This window comes from Hyla sarda, chromosome 5 (genome assembly GCF_029499605.1).
Source record: "Hyla sarda isolate aHylSar1 chromosome 5, aHylSar1.hap1, whole genome shotgun sequence".
Classification (NCBI taxonomy): domain Eukaryota; kingdom Metazoa; phylum Chordata; class Amphibia; order Anura; family Hylidae; genus Hyla; species Hyla sarda.
In genome coordinates, this window is record NC_079193.1 from 234,217,431 (window position 1) to 234,239,727 (window position 22,297).

General features: G+C 45.4%; 1 protein-coding gene across 5 annotated transcripts in view; it reads right to left on the reverse strand.

Annotated features, from left to right (window-relative positions):
- Positions 1–22,297, reverse strand: part of DCDC2 (doublecortin domain containing 2) — a 195,970-nt gene that overhangs the window by 105,343 nt on the left and 68,330 nt on the right. The window lies entirely within an intron of this gene.

A 22,297-nucleotide genomic window follows, 5' to 3' on the forward strand; every position in this document is an offset into this window, starting at 1 on the left:
GCGACGGGTGCTGGTAAGTTTAAGTCCCCGCCCAGGGGACTACTTGCTGGGCAGCTGGGGGGGACTTTATAACTTAATATCTTCACCATCCCTGGGGGCAAAAATGTCCCCCGGGGATGGTGAGGATAACAATTTTGGTATATACAGTCCTGACCATAAATGTTGGCACCCCTAAAATATTTCAAGAAAATGAAGTATTTCTTACAGACAAGGATTGCAGTAACACATGTTTTGCTATACAGAGGTTTATTCCCTTTGTGTGTATTGGAATTAAACCAAAAAAGGGAGAAAAAAAATCTAATTGGACATAATGTCACACCAAATTCCAAAAATGGTCTGGACAAAATTATTGGCACCCATAACTTAATATTTGGTTGCACACCCTTTGGAAAAAATAACTGAAATCAGTTGCTTCCTATAATCATCAATAAGCTTCTTACACCTCTCAGCCAGAATGTTGGACCACTCTTCCTTTGCCAACTGCTCCAGGTCTCTCTTATTGGAAGGGCACCTTTTTCCAACAACAATTTAAGATCTCTCCACAGGTGTTCAATGGAATTTAGATCTGGACTCATTGCTGGCCATTTCAGAACTCTCCAGCGCTTTGTTGCCATCCATTTCTGGGTGCTTTTTGATGTATGTTTGGGGTCATTGTCCGGCTGGAAGACCCAAGATCTCGGATGCAAATCCAGCTTTTTGACACTGGGCTGTACAGTATGACCCAAAATCCGATAGTAATCCTCAGATTTCATGATGCTGTTACACCGAGCGCTCCGGGTCCCTGCTCCTCCCCGGAGCGCTCGCGGCATTCACCTTCTTGCAGCGCCCCAGTCAGACCCGCTGACCGGGAGCGCTGCATTAATGTTACCGGCGGGGATGCGACCCGCGTAGCGGGAAGCGCCCGCTCGCGGCTCGCATCCCGGTCTCCAAACCCGTCCTGTTCCCCGACGGCTCAGTCCCGGCGCGCGCGGCCCCGCTCCCTAGGGCGCGCGCGCGGGCTCTCTGCGATTTAAAGGGCCAGTGCGCCACTGATTGGCGCCTGGCCCAATTAGTGCTCTCACCTGTGCCCTCTCTATATAACCTCACTTCCCCTTCCCAGTATTGCCGGATCTTGTTGCCTTGTGCCAGTGCAAGCGTTTCCTTGTATGTCCCAAGCCAGTGTTCCAGACCCTCTGCCGTTGCCCCTGACTACGATCCTTGCTGCCTGCCCAGACCTTCTGCTACGTCCGACCTTGCTCTTGCCTAATTCCTTGTACCGCGCCTGTCTCAGCCGTCAGTTGGGGTTGAGTCGCTATCGGGTGGAACAACCTGGGGGTTACCTGCCGCTGCAAGTCCATCCCGCTTTGCGGCGGGCTCTGGTGAAAACCAGTAACCCCTTAGACTCCGTTCCCCTGGTACGGCCCACGTCATCACCCCACTGACACAGAGGATCCACCACCAGTATCCTCACAGTATCCGGATCCTGACAGATGCCTTGCACACATTCAAGGCACCCAGTGCCAGAGGCAGCAAAACAACCCCAAAACATAATTGAACTTCCACCATATTTCACTGTAGGTACTGTGTTCTTTTCTTTGTAGGCCTCATTCTGTTTTCGGTAAACAGTAGAATGATGTGCTTTACCAAAAAGCTCTATCTTGGTCTCATCTGTCCACAAGACATTTTCCCAGAAGGATTTTGGCTTACTCAAGTTCCTTTTGGCAAAATGTAGTCTTGCTTTTTTATGTCTGTGTCAGCAGTGGGGTCCTCCTGGGTCTCCTGCCATAGCGTTTCATTTCATTTAAATGTCGACGGATAGTTCGCGCTGACACTGATACTCCCTGAGCCTGCAGGACAGCTTGAATATCTTTGGAACTTGTTTGGGGCTGCTTATCCGCTATGCAGACTATCCTGTGTTTACACCTTTCATAAATTTTTCTCTTCTGTCCACGCCCAGGGAAATTAGCTACAGTGCCATGGGTTGCAAACTTCTTGATAATGTTGCGCACTGTGGACAAAGGTAAATCTAGATCTCTGAGATGGACTTGTAACCTTGAGATTGTTGATATTTTTCCACAATTTTGGTTCTCAAGTACTCAGACAGTTTTCTTCTCCTCTTTTTGTTGTCCATGCTTAGTGTGGCTGTTACGCCTAGCGCTCCGGGTCCCCGCTCCTCCCCGGAGCGCTCACGGCGTCTTTCTCCCTGCAGCTTCCCGGTCAGTCCCGCTGACCGGGAGCGCTGCTCTGCCATGGCCGTTGGGGATGCGATTCGCACAGCGGGACGCGCCCGCTCGCGAATCACATCCCAGGTCACTTACCCGTTCCCGTCTCCTGCGGTCATGTGCTGGCGCGCGCGGCTCCGCTCTCTAGGGCGCGCGCGCGCCAGCTCCCTGAGACTTAAAGGGCCAGTGCACCAATGATTGGTGCCTGGCCCAATTAGCTTAATTGGTTCCCACCTGTTCCCTGGCTATATCTAGTCTCCTCCATTGCACTCCCTTGCCGGATCTTGTTGCCTTGTGCCTGGTGAAAGCGTATTGTGTGTTTAATAGCCTGTGTACCAGTACTTTTGCTATCTCCCCTGACTACGAACCTTGCCGCCTGCCCCCGACCTTCTGCTACGTCCGACCTTGCTACTGCCTACTCCCTTGTACCTCGCCTATCTTCAGTATCTTCAGCAGCCAGAGAGGTGAGCCGTTGCTAGTGGATACGACCTGGTCACTACCGCCGCAGCAAGACCATCCCGCTTTGCGGCGGGCTCTGGTGAAAACCTGTAGTGGCTTAGAACCGGTCCACTAGCGCGGTCCTCGCCATCCCTCTCTGGCACAGAGGATCCACTACCTGCCAGCCGGCATCGTGACAGTAGATCCGGCCATGGATCCCGCTGAAGTTCCTCTGCCAGCTGCCGCCGACCTCCCTACATTGGTCGCCCGACAAGAGCACCAGCTGTCGTACTTGACCACCATGACACAGCAACTCCAGTCGCAGCTACAGCAGCTCCAGTCACAGCAACAGCAGCAACAGTCACAGCTACAGCAAGTTCAGTCTCAGCTACAGCAGCAACAACCATCTCCTCCGCCAGCTCCTGCACCCCTTCCGCAGCGAGTGGCCACTCCTAGCCTCCGCCTGTCTTTGCCGGACAAATTTAATGGGGACTCTAAGTTTTGCCGTGGCTTCCTTTCGCAATGTTCTCTGCACTTGGAGATGATGTCGGACCAGTTTCCTACTGAAAGGTCTAAGGTGGCTTTCGTAGTCAGCCTTCTGTCTGGAAAAGCCCTGTCATGGGCCACACCGCTCTGGGACCGCAATGACCCCGTCACTGCCTCTGTACACTCCTTCTTCTCGGAAATTCGAAGTGTCTTTGAGGAACCTGCCCGAGCCTCTTCTGCTGAGACTGCCCTGCTGAACCTGGTCCAGGGTAATTCCTCCGTTGGCGAGTACGCCATACAATTCCGTACTCTTGCTTCTGAACTATCCTGGAATAATGAGGCTCTCTGCGCGACCTTTAAAAAAGGCCTATCCAGCAACATTAAAGATGTTCTGGCCGCACGAGAGACTCCTGCTAGCCTGCATGAACTCATTCATCTAGCCACTCGCATTGACATGCATTTTTCTGAGAGGCATCAAGAGCTCCGCCAGGAAAAAGACTTAGATCTCTGGACACCTCTCCCACAGTCTCCACTGCAATCTGCGCCTAGGCCTCCCGCCGAGGAGGCCATGCAAGTGGATCGGTCTCGCCTGACCCTGGAAGAGAGGAATCGCCGTAAGGAGGAGAATCTTTGTCTGTACTGTGCCAGTACTGAACATTTTTTGGTGGATTGCCCAATCCGTCCTCCACGCCTGGGAAACGCACGCTCGCACTCAGCTCTCGTGGGTGTGGCGTCTCTTGATGCTAAGTCGGCTTCTCCACGTCTCTCGGTGCCTGTTCGGATTTCTACTTCAGCCAGCTCTCCCCTCTCAGCCGTGGCCTGCCTGGACTCTGGAGCTTCTGGGAATTTTATTCGGGAGTCCTTAGTGAATAAATTCCGCATTCCGGTGACCCGTCTTGTCAAGCCACTCCACATTTCCGCAGTCAACGGAGCCAAGTTGGATTGCACCGTGCGTTACCGCACGGAGCCCCTCCTAATGTGCATCGGACCTCATCACGAGGAAATTAAATTTTTTGTCCTTCCTAATTGCACTTCCGAAATTCTCCTTGGACTACCCTGGCTTCAACACCATTCCCCATCCCTGGATTGGTCCACTGGGGAGATCAAGAGTTGGGGTCCCTCTTGTTCCAAGGACTGCCTTCAACCGGTTCCCAGTAATCCCTGCCGTGACCCTGTGGTTCCTCCTGTATCCGCTCCTCCTAAGGTCATTAAGGACTCTGCCTGCCTCAGGAAATGCCTCTCCCCCCCTCCCAGTCCCATCAGGCAAACCTCTGTGTCCCCTCATGGCCCTCGTCCTGGTGTCACACTGCCCCGTGCCAGGTCTCGCCCTCTGCCCTCCCTCCCCATTCCTACTCCTGCTGTACTGCCTGCCATTGAGGAAACCATCCATTCCTTCCCGGTGTCCTCATCCCAGGGGAGGCAGTCACCGGACAAAAAAAAGGGGAGACCTAAGGGGGGGGGTACTGTTACGCCTAGCGCTCCGGGTCCCCGCTCCTCCCCGGAGCGCTCACGGCGTCTTTCTCCCTGCAGCTTCCCGGTCAGTCCCGCTGACCGGGAGCGCTGCTCTGCCATGGCCGTTGGGGATGCGATTCGCACAGCGGGACGCGCCCGCTCGCGAATCACATCCCAGGTCACTTACCCGTTCCCGTCTCCTGCGGTCATGTGCTGGCGCGCGCGGCTCCGCTCTCTAGGGCGCGCGCGCGCCAGCTCCCTGAGACTTAAAGGGCCAGTGCACCAATGATTGGTGCCTGGCCCAATTAGCTTAATTGGTTCCCACCTGTTCCCTGGCTATATCTAGTCTCCTCCATTGCACTCCCTTGCCGGATCTTGTTGCCTTGTGCCTGGTGAAAGCGTATTGTGTGTTTAATAGCCTGTGTACCAGTACTTTTGCTATCTCCCCTGACTACGAACCTTGCCGCCTGCCCCCGACCTTCTGCTACGTCCGACCTTGCTACTGCCTACTCCCTTGTACCTCGCCTATCTTCAGTATCTTCAGCAGCCAGAGAGGTGAGCCGTTGCTAGTGGATACGACCTGGTCACTACCGCCGCAGCAAGACCATCCCGCTTTGCGGCGGGCTCTGGTGAAAACCTGTAGTGGCTTAGAACCGGTCCACTAGCGCGGTCCTCGCCATCCCTCTCTGGCACAGAGGATCCACTACCTGCCAGCCGGCATCGTGACAGTGGCACACACAGACACACAATGCAAAGACTAAGTGAACTTTTCTCAGGTGGGATGTTTATATTTCCCACACCTGTTACTTGCCCCAGGTAAGTTTAAAGGAGCATCACAATCTTATTTTTCCACAATTTTGAAAGAGTGCCAATAATTTTGTCCAGCCCATTTTTGGAGTTTGGTGTAACATTATGTCCAATTTGCTTTTTTCCCTCCCTTTTTTGGTTTAGTTCCAAAACACAAAGGGAAAAAACATGTGTATAGAAAAACATGTGTTACTGCAATCCTTTTCTGTAAGGGTGCCAACATTTACGGCCATGACTGTATAAAGCGTTGTCAAGCGTTATCTATGTTAAAATGTGCTGATTGGTTCCCTTTAAGCCTTGACTCTACAGCTGACTAATGTTTTTAATATGACATTTTTCTCTCAAACCCATCTCATTGCAGTATGTGTGACTCTGAATCCCAGTGGATCAAATACACTAAATGTAACAGGACTGCAGTGTATGCACTAAAGATTTTTAAAAATCAAATTAACTATCCATATTTTTGCTTGCCCATTTAAACTAAACACATTTAATAAATTTGGTGTTCCTAAAAGGCACTTAGCCAAAGGTATACATTTATTGCATTTGCTATGTTGATATAGTAGCATACCTCTAAAATGTACACCAAAGCATATCAAACAAGTATCTCACCTAATGCTCAAATAGATGTAAAAATGTAATTCACATCTAACTTTATCAGTCAGGTCATATCTCACATTGCATCTTAGGTGCCAAGTGAAAATAGGATCTGTTTCCCTGAAGAAATTGCTCAAAGCTTTTTCTGTTTGTATTAGATAATTATGTAAGACATTCTAACAGTATTATACTGCCATCTAATGGTAAAACACAAGATTTATTTTTACAGTATTGAAAATATAGTATACAACAGTGATCCAAACAGTGGACCTCCAGATGTTGCAAAACTACAACTCCCAGAATGCCCAGACAGCCAAGAGCTGCAGGGAGTTGTAGCTGTGCAACATCTGGAGGTCCACAGTTTGGAGACCACTGACTGCTATATAGTTTCATTAAAGAAGCCCTCTAGGTTTTTGTTTTTTGCAAATATCATGCACACTCACCCTCACAAGTCTTACAGCGCCATCTGTTTTATTCCAGTGCAGCGACATGTATGTGTTTCATTATCCTTGAACCACTTTTCATTCATGAACCTCTACTGGTCACAATGATGTGGGCCCTAAGTGTTGTTTATAGAGGGAAATGTCCCACAATCTGTAGTGTCATCAGATTACAAGTGCCCCTGTTTAAATTGAGCAGCTGTCCAGTTTCCTACTTATTGCTAAAATCAAAAGGAGTGCTTTAGCAGCCTATCTTCAGCAGTGCTATGAAGTTTGATTGTGCTCTTACTTGACTGTCATTCCATTCAAACATGGATCCTCATTGTGGTCATTAGTCGGGGGCCCAGCAGTCGGAAACCCACCAATCTGACTCATATCATGTATCCTGTAGATAAGTGAAAGGCTGTCATTGTAGGGGAAGATCCCTAAGGATAGAGGATAAGTTTCAGATCGTGGGGGGGTCCGACCACTGGGACCCCACGCGATCTCCCGTACGGGGCCCCGGTTCTCCAGCCAGAGAGCGCGTGTTGACCACCGCACAAAGCGACAGTCGACATGCCCCCTCAATACAGCACTAAGGCAGAGCTATGGCAGAGCTCTCCCATAGAGTTGTATTGAGGGGGTGTGTCACCCGTCGCTTCGTGCAGTGGTCAACACGCTCCCTTACCGCGGTCTTCCAGGGCCCCGTACGGGAGATAACAGGGGGGCCCAGCAGTCGGAACACCCCCCCTGCGCGATCTGAAACGTATCCTGGGATAAGTTTTTTTAATACTGGAGATCTCCTTTAACTAATGAGGAAGATATTATATTTTATTTCAAGTTTTATTACAAATGTATTTTATTTTCATATTTCCTTCAACACATAGGACTGGAAGAAAGAAAAAATTGGAGGAGCTCCTCCAATTTTTTCTTTCTTCCACTCTTGTTTGTTTTCGGGTGGAAATTCTTTCACCAGAGAGGAGTGTAGCGGCAACCAAAGATTTCTCTGTTTTTATCGAAGACGTCCTTGTCGGCCACTCACAGAGTGCAAGTTTGGATACTTAAATTGTGTTGTTGAAGTTTTTGGTACTATGTGGATGTGAACTGCAGCCTCTCCCAGTTTTTTTCGTGATTATTCTTCAACAAGGAAATTTTACACACATTGTAGTTCATATCTACTTGTTGGTGAATATCTCACACTCTCTTAACACACTCATATTTTATATATACACTAGCTGAGTACCCAGCATTGCCAGGTTTTCCCTTCCTAATCTTTGTTGGCAAGGAAAATAAAGGAGGAAGCTTTTGACTTCATACCCCGTCCTCATATATTGTTGCCATATCTTGACCTCCTATCCCGTCCTCCTATCCCATCCTCCTATCCCGTCCTCCTGTCCCATCCTCCTGTCCCATCCTCCTATCCCGTCCTCCTATCTCGACCTACTATCCCATCCTCCTATCTCGACCTCCTATCCCGACCTCCTATCCAGTCCTCCTATCCCGACCTCCTATCCCTTCCTCATATCCCGTCCTCATATCCCGTCCTCCTATCCCTTCCTCATATCCTGTCCTCCAATCTCGACCTCCTATCTCGACCTTCTATCCCTTCCTCATATCCCGTCCTCATATCTCGACCTCCTATCTTGACCTCCTATCTCGACCTCCTATCCCGTCCTCCTATCCCAACTTCCTATCCCATTCTCCTATCTCAACCTCCTATCTCGACCTCCCATCCCATCCTCATATCCCGACCTGTAATATGTGTACCAGGTATTGAAATATCTCCAGCAGTTTGAAAGTTGTGTGGGAACATACATTTCCCATTGATTTGCATGGGACTTTAACCCCTTAAGGACGAAGGGTTTTTCCGTTTTTGCATTTTCATTTTTTCCTCATCAACTTCTTTAAATCATAACACTTTAAATTTTGCACCTAAAATTCCATATGATGGCTTATTTTTTGCGCCAAATTCTACTTTGCAGTGTCATTAGTTATTTTACCAAAAAATCTACAGTGAAACGGAAAAAAAATTCATTGTGCGACAAAATTGAAGAAAAAATGTCATTTTGTACATTTTGGGGGCTTCCGTTTCTACGCAGTACATTTTTCAGTAAAAATTACACCTTATCTTTATTCTGTAGGTCCCTACGGTTAAAATGATACCCTACTTTTATAGGTTGGATATTGTCGTACTTCGGAAAAAAATCATAACTACATGCAGGAAAATTTATACGTTAGAAATTCTCATCTTCTAACCCCTATAACATTTTTATTTTTCCGCGTACGGGCCGGTATGAGGACTCATTTTTTGCGCTGTATTCTGAAGTTTTTATTGGTACCATTTTTGTATTGATCGGACTTTTTGATCGCTTTTAATTAATTTTTTCACGATATAAAAAGTGACCAAAAATACACTATTTTGGACTTTGGAATTTTTTTGCGCGTACGCCATTGACCGTGCGGTTTAATTAACGATATATTTTTATAGTTCGGACATTTCCGCACACGCAATACCACATATGTTTATTATTATTTTTATTTACACTTTTTTTTTTATGGGAAAAGGGGGGTGATTCAAACTTTTATTAGGGAAGGGGTTAAATCACCTTTGTTAACTTTTTTCTTTCACTTTTTTTTTGCAGTGCTATAGCTCCCATAGGGGGTTATAACACTGCACACACTGATCTTTAACACTGATCCCTGCAAAGCCATAGCTTTGCATTGATCAGCGAGATAGGGGCTCGATTGCTCAAGCCTGTATTTGAGGCTTGGAGCAATCAAACGCGACGCGACGGAGCAAGGCAAGGGGGTCTCCGCTCGCATCCTAGTTGATCGTGACATTACGATCAGCCCAACTGAGCTGCCGGGAAGCGTTTACTTTCACTTTTAGATGTGGCAGTCAACTTTGATCGCGGCGTCTAAAGGGTTAAAGGGTTAATAGCGCCCCGATGCCGCAGGCTATTAGCCCAGGGTCCCGGCTGCTAACGATGTGATGCGGGGTCACACCGTTTTAAACACCGGGACCGGGCATAGGGCGTACAGGTACGCCCTACGTCCTTGAAGGAGTTAAACAGTATTAAATCACCTATCCTATGTTTGTTGTTAACATATAAGTAACATGTGTGCCAAGTTTCATGTTAATATCTTTAGCTGATTGGACTTGATGCTGGAACATACACACACACACATACATACACACATTGAGTTTTATATATATATAGATATTTTCCTAGTTACCTACTGTACAACTTCTAATGTTGTAGCTCTATCCTGATACATAACTATACAGTATATATTATTATTTTATGTATTTTATATGATTATGCATTAATGCCTGCAAGAGTTATGTAACCCACTTGCTGCTATTCTATTCTGTGCCTGCTCTAGCACATGTATTCCATGTAAAGTTGTGGACATGTGACTAACTGGTCCTCATAAATGGGGAGGATAACTTCCATTCCTCCATTACTTGCACTACAATTTTCAGCTACTGAGGAAAGGTGTTATGGGACTCCTAAAAATCCGTCTAGCCAGTTAACCAGTTGTTTGCCACCTGGTAAAATCCACTTGCCCAGAGATCTCAATCTGCCGTTTTAACCTTACCTAGAGTGCGCTTCAACTTATCTATCAACAGGAGCACGCCAACTATCTACAACTTTTAAAGTGGTTGTCCAGTGAAAATGAACTTATCCACTATCCACAGGATAGGGTATAAGTATCTGATCGTGGGGGTCTGAATATTGGGACCCCCATGATCCCTGGAACGAGACGCCGGATATCAGTGAAAGCTCATGCTCCACGCGCTCCATTCATTTGTATGGGAGCTTCCATAGAAATTAATGGAGCGTGTGCCAGCTACAGCCTGTGCTTTCACTGATAGCCGGGGTCTTGTTTCGTAGATCGTGGGGATCCCAGCAGTTGTACCCCCACCGTCAGACACTTATGTCCTATCCTGTAAATACGGGATAAGATCATTTTCACTGGACAACCCCTTTAATCCTCTTCTTCTTCCAGCACATGGTCAGCATGTTAACCGGGTAGAGGCCACACTTGACCGTCTGAACAAGGAGAGCGGAACACACATTCCAGCTAGCTTGTGAAGATGGCCTGCCTGCCTCCTTTATCTTCCTAGGAACCACTGACATCCGTACACATTACGACCACCACTGACTGTGTGTGTGTGTGTGTATATATATATATATATATATATATATATATATACACACACATTTCCCCCACATTATTACTATTATCAGCATCACCAGAAACAAACATTTTCTCCATAGGAGTTCCTGTACTTACAGAAAATAAGGCATATTAGTTCATCTATTTTACATCTTTGTGGCATGATGGTGGATACATTCTTACAAGGTGCTTAGCACCAATCCAAAGAACGCTGTGTATATATAATTGGTTGAACTGCAGTTCATGTTTTATTTACATAGAAACATTTGTTGTCATAGGAGCAATGGGAATTTGTTAAACAGTCTATGATGAAGTTGCACTAACTTCACACTAAATTCGGGTGGACATTTATCTTCTTATTTATTGAATTTTCTTATGTAAATCTTTGTATTGCATTTATTATTATTTCTAAGGTAATATTTATTGGAGCTGCCACAAGGGCCCTGTGGTATACTCCCTGTGCATTTTTAAATTAGATTTTAATTAGAGGACATTCATTTTAAACCTTTTTATCTGTACACTGTCCATTCTCTGTCCTTGCTAGGCACGCTTCAGGGCTGCCCCTTTGCTTTCCTTAAAGGGGTGTTCCAGGAAAAAACTTTTTTTTATATATATATATATCAACTGGCTCCAGAAAGTTAAACAGATTTGTAAATTATTTCTATTAAAAAATCTTAATCCTTTCAGTACTTATGAGCTTCTGAAGTTAAGGTTGTTCTTTTCTGTCTAAGTGCTCTCTGACGACACGTGTCTCGGGAAACGCCCAGTTTAGAAGAGGTTTGCTATGGGGATTTGCTTCTAAACTGGGCGTTTCCCGAGACAGGTGTCATCAGAGAGGACTTAGACAGAAAAGAACAACCTTAACTTCAGAAGCTCATAAGTACTGAAAGGATTAAGATTTTTTAAAAGAAGTAATTTACAAATCTGTTTAACTTTCTGGAGCCAGTTGATATATAAAAAAAAAGTTTTTTCCTGGATAACCCTTTAATTATGACACACAGGGGAAAAGTCACCAAACAAAATGTGTCCATTTTTCCATGCCAAGATCTGATCTATGAAGGCATGAACTCCACAAAACCTCTGTGGTGTCCTGTGGTATCTGCCATCATAATAACAAATAAAATGGAGCTTCTATGGATACTGTTACGTTCAGAACATCTGTTTTCTCCCGCAAGTCACACCATACCTTAGACTTAGAAGATTGTCTCTTTAAAAAAATGTTATCTCATGAAATTCTTGATGGAATAAAAAATGAAGAGAAAAGAATTTTGCTGGCTACAAGGCTAGAAGATCTATTAAGGTTCTAGCGCTTCCATTTAGATCTATAGGAAATTGAGTTTGTCTGCTCACAGCTGTCTCCCTGGATACCTTGTAAACATGAAGCCAAGTAAGTAAGGGCTTCTCAACTTGGGTTCACCAAATTTTATTAGCATTCTAAATATTGATATAAATTCTTGATTTCATTCATTCATTATAAAATTTCTTTCTTCCTTCTTTATCATATTTGATGGACATGTCACAATGGAGCTTTCCTGTTAAATTAACCCCTTGGGGACGGAGCCCATTATGACCCTAAGGACGGGAGCATTTTTTGCAAATCTGACCACTGTCACTTTAAGCATTAATAACTCTGGAATGCTTTTACTTATAAATTTGATTCCGAGATTGTTTTTTCGTGACATATTCTACTTTATGTTAGTGGTAAATTTTCGGCGATACTTGCATCCTTTCTTGGTGAAAAATTTGAAAATTTCATGAAAAATTTGAACATATTGCATTTTTCTAACTTTGAAGCTCTCTGCTTATAAGGAATAGGGATATTCCAAATAAATTATATATTGATTCACATATACAATATGTCTACTATATGTTTGAATCATAAAATTGATGAGATTTTACTTTTGGAAGACACCAGAGGGCTTCAAAGTTCAGCAACAATTTTTAAATTTTTCACAAAATTTTCAAAATCGGAATTTTTCAGGGACCAGTTCAGGTTTGAAGTGGATTTGAAGGGTCTTCTGGTTAGAAATACCCGATAAATGACCCCATTATAAAAACTGCACCCCTCAAAGTATTCAAAATGACATTCAGTAAGTGTGTTAACCCTTTAGGTGTTTCACAGGAATAGCAGCAAAGTGAAGGAGAAAATTCAAAATCTTCATTTTTTACACTGGCATGTTCTTGTAGACCCGGTTTTTGAATTTTTAAAAGGGGTAAAAGGAAAAAAATCCTCTCAAAATTTGTAACCCGATTTCTCTCGAGTAAGAAAATACCTCATATGTGTATGTCAAGTGTTCCCCGGGCGCAGTAGAGGGCTCAGAAGCGAAGGAGCGACAAGGGGATTTAGGAGAGTGAGTTTTTCTGAAATGGTTTTTGGGGGGCATGTCCCATTTAGGAAGCCCCTATGGTGCCAGAACAGCAAAAAAAAACACATCGCACACTATTATGGAAACGACACCCCTCAAGGAACGTAACAAGGGGTACGGTGAGCCTTAACACCCCACAGGTGTTTGACAACTTTTTGTTAAAGTCGGATGTGTAAATGAAAAAAAAAAATTTTCCACTAAAATGCTGGTTTTTCCCCAAATTTTACTTTTTTACAAAGGGTAATAGGAGAAAATGCCCCCCAAAATTTGTAACCCCATTTCTTCTGAGTATGGAAATACCCCATGTTTGGACGTCAAGTGCACTGCGAGCGAACTACAATGCTCAGAGGAGGAGCGCCATTGAGCTTTTAGAGAGATAATTTGTTTGGAATGGAAGTCGGGGGCCATGTGCATTTACAAAGCCCCCCGTGGTGCCAGAACAGTGGACCCCCCCACATTTTGGAAACTACACCCCACACGGAATGTAATAAGGGGTACAGTGAGCATTTACACCCTACTGGTGTTTGACAGATCTTTGGAACAGTGGGCTGTGCAAACAAAAAAATTTAATTTTTCATTTTCACGTACCACTGCCCCAAAAATCTGTCAGACCCCTGTGGGGCGTAAATGCTCACTGTACCCCTTATTACATTCCGTGAGGGGTGTAGTTTCCAAAATGGGGTCACATGTGGGTATTTATTTTTTTGCATTTATGTCAGAACCGCTGTAAAATCAGTCACCCCTGTGCAAATCACCAATTTCGGCCTCAAATGTACATAGTACGCTTTCACTCCTGAGCCTTGTTATGCGCCCCCAGAGCATTTTACGCCCACATATGGGATATTTTCGAACTCAGGAGAAATTGCGTTACAAATTTTGGGGGTCTTTTTTTTCCTTTTACCTCTTGTGAAAATAAAAAGTAAAGGGCAACACCAGCATGTTAGTGTAAACATTTTTATTTTTTTACACTAACAGGCTGGTGTAGACCCCAACTTTTCCTTTTCATAAGGGGTAAAAGGAGAAAAAGCCCCCCAAAATTTGTAGTGCAATTTCTCCCGAGTACGGAAATACCCCATATATGGCCCTAAACTGTTTCCTTGAAATATGACAGGGCTCCAAATTGAGAGAGCTCCATGCGCATTTGAAGACTAAATTAGGGATTGCATAGGGGTGGACATAGGGGTATTCTACGCCAGTGATTCCCAAACAGGGTGCCTCCAGCTGTTGTAAAACTCCCAGCATGCCTGGACAGTCAACGGCTGTCCGACAATACTGGGAGTTGTTGTTTTGCAACAGCTGGAGGCTCCGTTTTGGAAACACTGCTGTACAATACGTTTTTCATTTTTATTGGCGGGGACAGTGTAAGGGGGTGTATATGTAGTGTTTTACTCTTTATTATGTGTTAGTGTAGTGTAGTGTTTTTAGGGTACATTCACACTGGCGGGTTACGGTGAGTTTCCCGCTAGGAATTTGCGCTGCGGCGAAAAATTTGCCGCAGCTCATACTTGAAGCAGAAAACTTGCTGTAAACCCGCCCGTGTGAATGTACCCTGTATGTTCACATGGGGGGGGGGGGGGGGCAAACCTCCAGCTGTTTCAAAACTACAACTCCCAGCATGCACGGTCTGTCAGTACATGCTGGGAGTTGTAGTTTTGCAACAGCTGGAGGCACACTGGTTGGAAAACTTTCAGTTAGGTTCTGTTACCTAACTCAGTATTTTCCAACCAGTGAGCCTCCAGCTGTTGCAAAACTACAACTCCCAGCATGCACGGTCTGTCAGTACATGCTGGGAGTTGTAGTTTTGCAACAGCTGGAGGCACACTGGTTGGAAAACCTTCAGTTAGGTTCTGTTACCTAACTCAGTATTTTCCAACCAATGAGCCTCCAGCTGTTGCAAAACTACAACTCCCAGCATGCACGGTCTGTCAGTACATGCTGGGAGTTGTAGTTTTGAAACAGCTGGAGGCACACTGGTTGGAAAATACTGAGTTGGGTTCTGTTACCTAACTCAGTATTTTCCAACCAGTGTGCCTCCAGCTGTTGCAAAACTACAATTCCCAGCATGTCTGATCACAGAAGGGCATGCTGGGAGATGTAGTTATGCAACAGCTGGAGGTATGCAACTACAACTCCCAGCATGTCGAGACAGCTGTTTTCTGTGTGGGCATGCTGGAATTTGTAGTTTTGCAACATCTGGAGTGCTACAATTTAGAGACCACTGAACAGTGATCTCCAAACTGTGGACCTCCAGATGTTGCAAAACTACAACTCCCAGCATGCCCAGACAGCAAACAGCTGTGTGGGCATGCTAGGAGTTGTAGTTTTGCAAGATCTAGACGGCAGTATAGAGATCACTGTGCAGTGGTCTCTAAACTGCAGACCTCCAGCTGTTGCAAAACTACAAATTCCAGCATGCCCACACAGCAAACAGCTGTCTGGGCATGCTGGGAGTTGTAGTTTGCAACATCTGGAGGGCTACAGTCTAGAGACCACTATAGTGGTCTCAGACTGTAGCCCTCTAGATGTTGCTAGGCAACTACTCACCGGCTTCCGTCGCATCCGGGAGCCGTCCTCTTCTGCCGCACGCCGCCGCAGATCTCCGTCCCCGCCCGCCGATCCCCGTCGCTCCGCTGCCTCCGGAGGGGTAAGTGGACTCCGGCGCCGTTTTTTCCCCGTTCTGCCCCGCCTATTGTGGGTGAGCAGGACGGGGAAAACGAAAGTAAACCCCTCCGCCCCAGATCTGCTATTGGTGGTCGCGTCTAGACCACCAATAGCAGAGATAGGAGGGGTGGCAACTCTGCCACCTCACTCCTATCGCTTTAGGGGGATCGTGGGTGTCTTAGACACCCGCGATCCCCCTTCTATTCCGGGTCACCATAGACCCGTAATGACCCGGAATGGGCACAAATCGCAAGTGTGAATACACTTGCGATTTGCGCCGATCGCCGACATGGGGGGGTCTAATGACCCCCCTGGGCATTTGCACGGGGTGCCTGCTGATAGATATCAGCAGTCACCCCAGCCCGGTCCCCGCCCGGCACGCGGCGGGGGCCGAAATTCCCACGGGCGTGTGGATACGCCCTTCGTCCTTAAGTACCAGGACGCAAGGGCGTATGCCTACGCCCTTCGTCCCCAACAGGTTAAAATGTAGCATTATTTGTGTCTGATTTACTTGTTGAAAATTTTAGAAATTACACTGATCATTCACTGCATTAAAGGGGTACTCCGGTGGAAAACATTTTATTTTTTTTTAAATCAACTGGTGCCAGAAAGTTAAACAGATTTGTAAATTACTTCTATTAAAAAAATATTTACCCTTCCAGTACTTTTTAGCGGCTGTATATTACAGAGGAAATTCTTTTCTTTTTTAAGTTATGTTTTGTCTTGTCCACAGTGCTCTCTGCTGACACCTCTGTCTGTGTCAGGAACTGTCCAGAGCAGCATAGGTTTGCTATGGGGATTTTCTCCTTCTCTGGACAGTTCCTGATATGGGCATCAGTTGTCAGCAGAGAGCACTGTGGACAAGACAAAAAGAAATTCAAAAAGAAAATAATTTCCTCTGTAGCATACAGCTGCTAAAAAGTACTGGAAGGGTAAAGATTTTTTAATAGAAGTCATTTACAAATCTGTTTAACTTTCTGGCACCAGTTGATTAAAAACAATGTTTTTCACCAGAGTACCCCTTTAAGAACCTTTAAGAACACCTTCTCAATAATGGGTTGATAGACCTTTTTGGTTAATCGTGGCTTGCAGACGTCGGAGAACAAATTCTGCAAGGTTGAAAACATTCTCCATACTCAACTTTACCCATGTCCTCCATAAGTTGGTTCACATTTTTTAAATCGGTGGGAACAGATCTGACAGCTCTTCCCAGCATATATTAGAAAAGAATATGTACTCTGCCCCACCCCTCAGCCCAACCCTATATAAAGTAGCAGGTAGCTACACAGGGCCCTATCATTTCTGGCAGCCTCCCAATCTGACTGGGAGCACATGGTGAGTGAGCTTTTACACCTTGTTCACACTGGTGCTGTGGTGCTGTGCGGCGTCCATTGTTGCCATGGCACCGTGTCTGTGGGGAGGTGCGGCCCAGGGACTGGTTTGAGTGGCATTGGGGCCGCTCTGCCAGTGGGTCGTTCCCCCTGTGGGCACTGGTGTTGTGGCGGTGGTTGTCGCCGCCCAGTGCTACGCCATTTTATGCTAGGGATGTTAGGGACCCACTCTAAATAAGTGGCCTTGATGTGGCGAGTGGGCTTTGTACTTTTTGAACAAAATGTATGCAAATGTTTTTGAATTTATGCTGAGAAGCAAGTAGATCAAATTACAAAACGTTGATGTGCGACTATGTCTGTTTCCTCTACTTGAATTAACATTGTGTTTTCTATCCCCTCCTTTTTTTTTTCTTGGTCTGCACTCTGCTCCACCCCTCAGCCCAACCCTATATAAAGTTGCCAGTAGCTACACAGGGCCCTATCATTTCTGACAGCCTCCCAGTCTGACTGGGAGCACATGGTAAGTGAGCTTTTACACCTTGTTTACACTGGTGTGGTGCTGTGCGGCGTCCATTGCTGCTGTGGCGCCGTGTCTGTGGGGACTGGTTTGAGTGGCATTGGGGCCACTCTGCCAGTGGGTCGTTCCCCCTGTGGGCACTGGTGTTGCGGCGGTGGTTGTCGACCGCCGAGTGCTACACCATTTTATGCTAGGGACGTTAGGGACCCACTCTAAATAGGTGGCCTTGACGTGGCAAGTGGGATTGTACTTTTTGATCAAAAATGTATGCTAACAACCTGTTAGTTTTAGAATTTATGCTGAGAATCAAGTAGATCAAAATACTAAATATGGATGTACGACCATGTCTGTTTCCTCTACTTGAATTTCAATTAAAAAAGAATATGTATTTGCATCTGATTTTAATTAGTAAAAAAAAAAAAAAAAAGTGATGTATTCATTTTAAAGGGGTATTCCAAGAAAAAAAAATGTTTTGGCTCCAGAAAGTTAAACATATTTGTAAATTACTTCTATTTAAAAATAGTAATCCTTCCAGTACTTATCAGCTGCTGAGGATGAGTTGTTCTTTTCTGTCTGACAACAGTGCTCTCTGCTGACACCTCTGTCTGTCTCAGGAACTGTCAAGAGTAGCAGTAAATCCCCATAGCAAACCTCTCCTGCTCTGGACAGTTCCTGAGACAGACAGAGGTGTCAGCACTGGTGTCAGACAGAAAAAAAAACAACTCAATTTCAGCAGCTGAAAAGTACTGGTAGTAATTTAAAGTTATTTACAAATCTGTTTGAATTTCTGGAGCCAGTTGATATGGAAAAATGTTTTTTCATGGAATACCCCTTTAAGCATTTGTCCTAGAAAACACGTCAATGTAAGCTATTGCTTAGGGACTACCATGGTCTGATTTTCCAACTACTTTTAGTATATATCAAAATAAAATAGTTCTAAATGTGCCAAATATGACTGGAATATCAGGTGAACATGGGTACAGGATGTTGTAATCATGTGTATAGCAATGTGCCTCTGAAACAAAGATTAGATGGATTATCCCAAGAATATATGTTATCACCCATCATCAGTTTAGGTTATAAGTGTCTGATGGATGGGGGTCTGACCACTGGGACCCCACAATGATCAGAAAGAAGGCTACTTTTCCCACCCATTCACTTGTTATTACTCGGCTATCATTAGTAGTCCTACAGAAAGTGAATGAAGTGGCAGTCGATCATGAACACCACTCTCCATTCATTCTGGGTACATGGTTTGTTCCCCTGTGATCAGATACTTATGATCTATCCTGTGGATATGTGATAAAGTTATCAACTTTTAATAACCCCTTCAAATATTTGAAGTTAAAATGTCACCGTCATCTAAATAAACTTTTGACGTGTAGTTCAGAGATGTCAAAAGTTTAAATTGCACCAGGTCTCACTCCTGAGACTCATTAAAGGAGTACTCCGCCCTTAGACATCTAATCCCCTAATCAAAGGATAGGGGATAAGATGTCTGATCGCGGGGGTTGCACAGCTGGGGACCCCTGCAATCTCGGCCGCGGCACCCCTGAAATGCAGTGCACGGAGTGAACTTCGTGCCGGATGACTGAGGATGCGGGGCGTAAGCTCGTGATGTCTCGCCCATGCCCCGCTCATGATGTCACGGCCACGCCCCCACCCATAGACTTATATTGAGGGTGTGTGGCCGTGAAGTCACGAGCCTCTGGAGCTGCACCCAATGCTCTAAACGAATGCTGGGTGCAGCAGGGAGATTGGGGGGGGGGGGGGGGGTCCCCAGGGGATAAGATGTCTAGGGGTGGTGTACCCCTTTAAGATCAAAAGTTACAGCCATGTGAAGTGCCTTACTCCCAGGCTGTCTTATTAAATCCAAACTTTTAAAGTGGTACTCCGGTGAAAACTTTTTTCTTTAAAATCAACTGGTGACAGAAAGTTAAACAGATTTGTAAATTACTTCTATTAAAAAATCTTAATTCTTCCTGTACTTATTAGCTGCTGAATATTACAGAGGAAATTCTTTTCCGTTTGAAACACAGAGCTCTCTGCTGACATCATGAGCACAGTGCTCTCTGCTGACACCTCTGTCCATTTTAGGAACTGTCCAGGGTAAAAGGAAATCCCCATAGCAAACATATGCTGTTCTGGACAGTTCCCAAAATGGACAGAGATGTCAGCAGAGAGCACTGTGCTCATGATGTCAGCAGACAGCTCTGTGATTCAAACGGAAAATAATTTCCGCTGTAGTATTCAGCAGCTGATAAGTACAGGAAGGATTAAGATATTTTAATAGAAGTAATTTACAAATGTGTTTAACTTTCTGGCACCAGTTGATTTAAAAATTTAAAATGAATTTAAACCTTTCACTGTATAAGTCTATGGAGTGAACCGGTGGGATCTGGTGGCTCTTCCGCACACTTCACATGATTAAAGCTCGATCACAGTAAGTCTCAGGAGTGAGACCTGGTGCGATCTAAACATCTGACATATCAAAACTTCATTTAAATGTCACTGATGCTTTAAAAAGATGTAAACCCAAATTTTACTAAGAAAAATATATTTATGAAGGGCATGTCATTGTTTAATTTCTCCTGTAATGGTTGTGAAGGGAAACTGAACACTTTCTGTCAGGTACTCAAAACAGCAGGACACCCTATGACAGTGGTCTTCAATCTGTAGACATCCAGATGTTGCAAAACTACAACTCCCAGCATGCCCGGACAGCCATCGGCTGTCCGGGCATGCTGGGAGTTGTAGTTTTGAAACATCTGGAGGTCCGCAGGTTGAAGACCACTGCCCAATGATGTGCCAATTGTCAGGGATCTCTTTTGACAAAAAGACATCTTCCTAATCTCTTTAAAATCAGACGTAAAATCATCACAAAAGCAGCATCTGGCCGGTACAGTACAGAAAATCATCACAAAAGCAGCATCTGGCCGGTACAGTACAGAAAATCATCACAACAGTACTAGAACATCAACTCACATCACAGCACCCATACCCATCTATTTACTTTGCATTCTTCTAAATAATCCAAATTATGACATAGACCAAAATTTTAAACACTGATAGATATCAATAAAGTTTAAACTACAATCACATTTAAGGAATTGCTTCAGAATTAACCTTAAAAGTAGTGAAAAAGAAATAAAGATTAAACCAAATATAGTTTCCCTTCGAGATGTTGTTTCCAGTATTTCACCATGGGAAGTGAAAACGCTTATATTGTTTCCTGTAATCCAGAAAGCTGTATTCATAACAACCACTAGGTGGAACCAAAGGAACTTTTGTCTCCGATTTTTAAGAAATCCTAAAGAATATCAGCGACAGGTGAGCGCCTTATTAAGGCCATTTAGTACATGATATACAAAAACAAAGACAAGTTACTTTTTACATGTAAGGTGACTGGTGATACGCTGTGCAGGTGTACAGTCATAGCCCTTTATATAAAAATGCTTTTCTCTCTGAATATTAGCCATGGCTATAGCTATGTGAAAGGTAGATAGACGAAAAATATTTATTTCTGATCAGCCACAACATTAAAAGGAGTCTGTCAGCTCTAGATCAGACTCAGCGCTTAAAGTTGTACTCTGCTAAAAACATCTTATAACCTATACAAAGGACAGGGGATAAGATGTTAGATCTCAGGGGTCCTCTGGGGACCCCCGCTATCTCCGCAGCGGCACCCCTGTCATTCGGTGAAGTGAACTCCACTACGTGCCCAATGACGGGTGATGCCAGCCGCCACGCCCTCTCCAGTCACATCTATAGGAGGAGGCGTGGCGGCTACGCACGCGGAAGCTGCAAGCTTTCGTGTTCCGGACGCCACCGCTGCCGGCCAAGAGATCACTGTCGGTCCCCAGCAGCGGGACCCCCGCGATCTAACATCTTATCCCCTATCCTTTGGATAGGGGATAAGATGTTTAGAGCAGAGTACCCCTTTAAGTGTCAGGGAGGCTATGCTGAGCAGCAGGATGCACGCCTTGTCCCTCCCTCCCTTGATCGATGTACAGGGCTCGGCTTCTAGCACTGAGCAGTGCATTTTCTTTAGGAAGGGACGGAGTAGGGAGGAGGTCTGCCTCCTGTGGCTCGGCACTTGATATCTGATCATTATCTAGAGATTACGGATTATTTTTTAACCCACTAACAGGTGGAGAGAATAGCCTTGATTATTATGTGCCAAGGGAACTTATGGGGTTACGGTAACTTACGGGGTTAAGAGTTACGATATATTACACAGTAAGTGAAAAGTCAGTTCCTAAAAGTGCTTGTCCTCAGTGTACAGAGCCCTGCTTGTCATCAGTGTACAGAGCCCTGCTTGTCCTCAGTGCACAGAGCCCTGCTTGTCCTCAGGGTACAGAGCCCTGCTTGTCCTCAGTGTACAGAGCCCTGCTTGTCCTCAGTGTACAGAGCCCTGCTTGTCCTCAGTGTACAGAGCCCTGCTTGTCCTCAGTGTACAGAGCCCTGCTTGTCCTCAGTGCACAGAGCCCTGCTTGTTATCAGTGTACAGAACCCTGCTTGTCCTCAGTGTACAGAGCCCTGCTTGTTCTCAGTGTACAGAGCCCTTCTTTTCCTCAGTGTACAGAGCCTTGCTTGTCCTCAGTGTACAGAGCCCTGCTTGTCCTCAGTGTAGAGCCCTGCTTGTCCTCAGTGTACAGAGCCCTGCTTGTCCTCAGTGTACAGAGCCCTGCTTGTCCTCAGTGTACAGAGCACTGCTTGTCCTCAGTGTACAGAGCCCTGCTTGTCTTCAGTGTACAGAGCCCTGCTTGTCCTCAGTGTACAGAGCCCTGCTTGTCCTCAGTGTACAGAGCTCTGCTTGTCCTCAGTGTACAGAGCC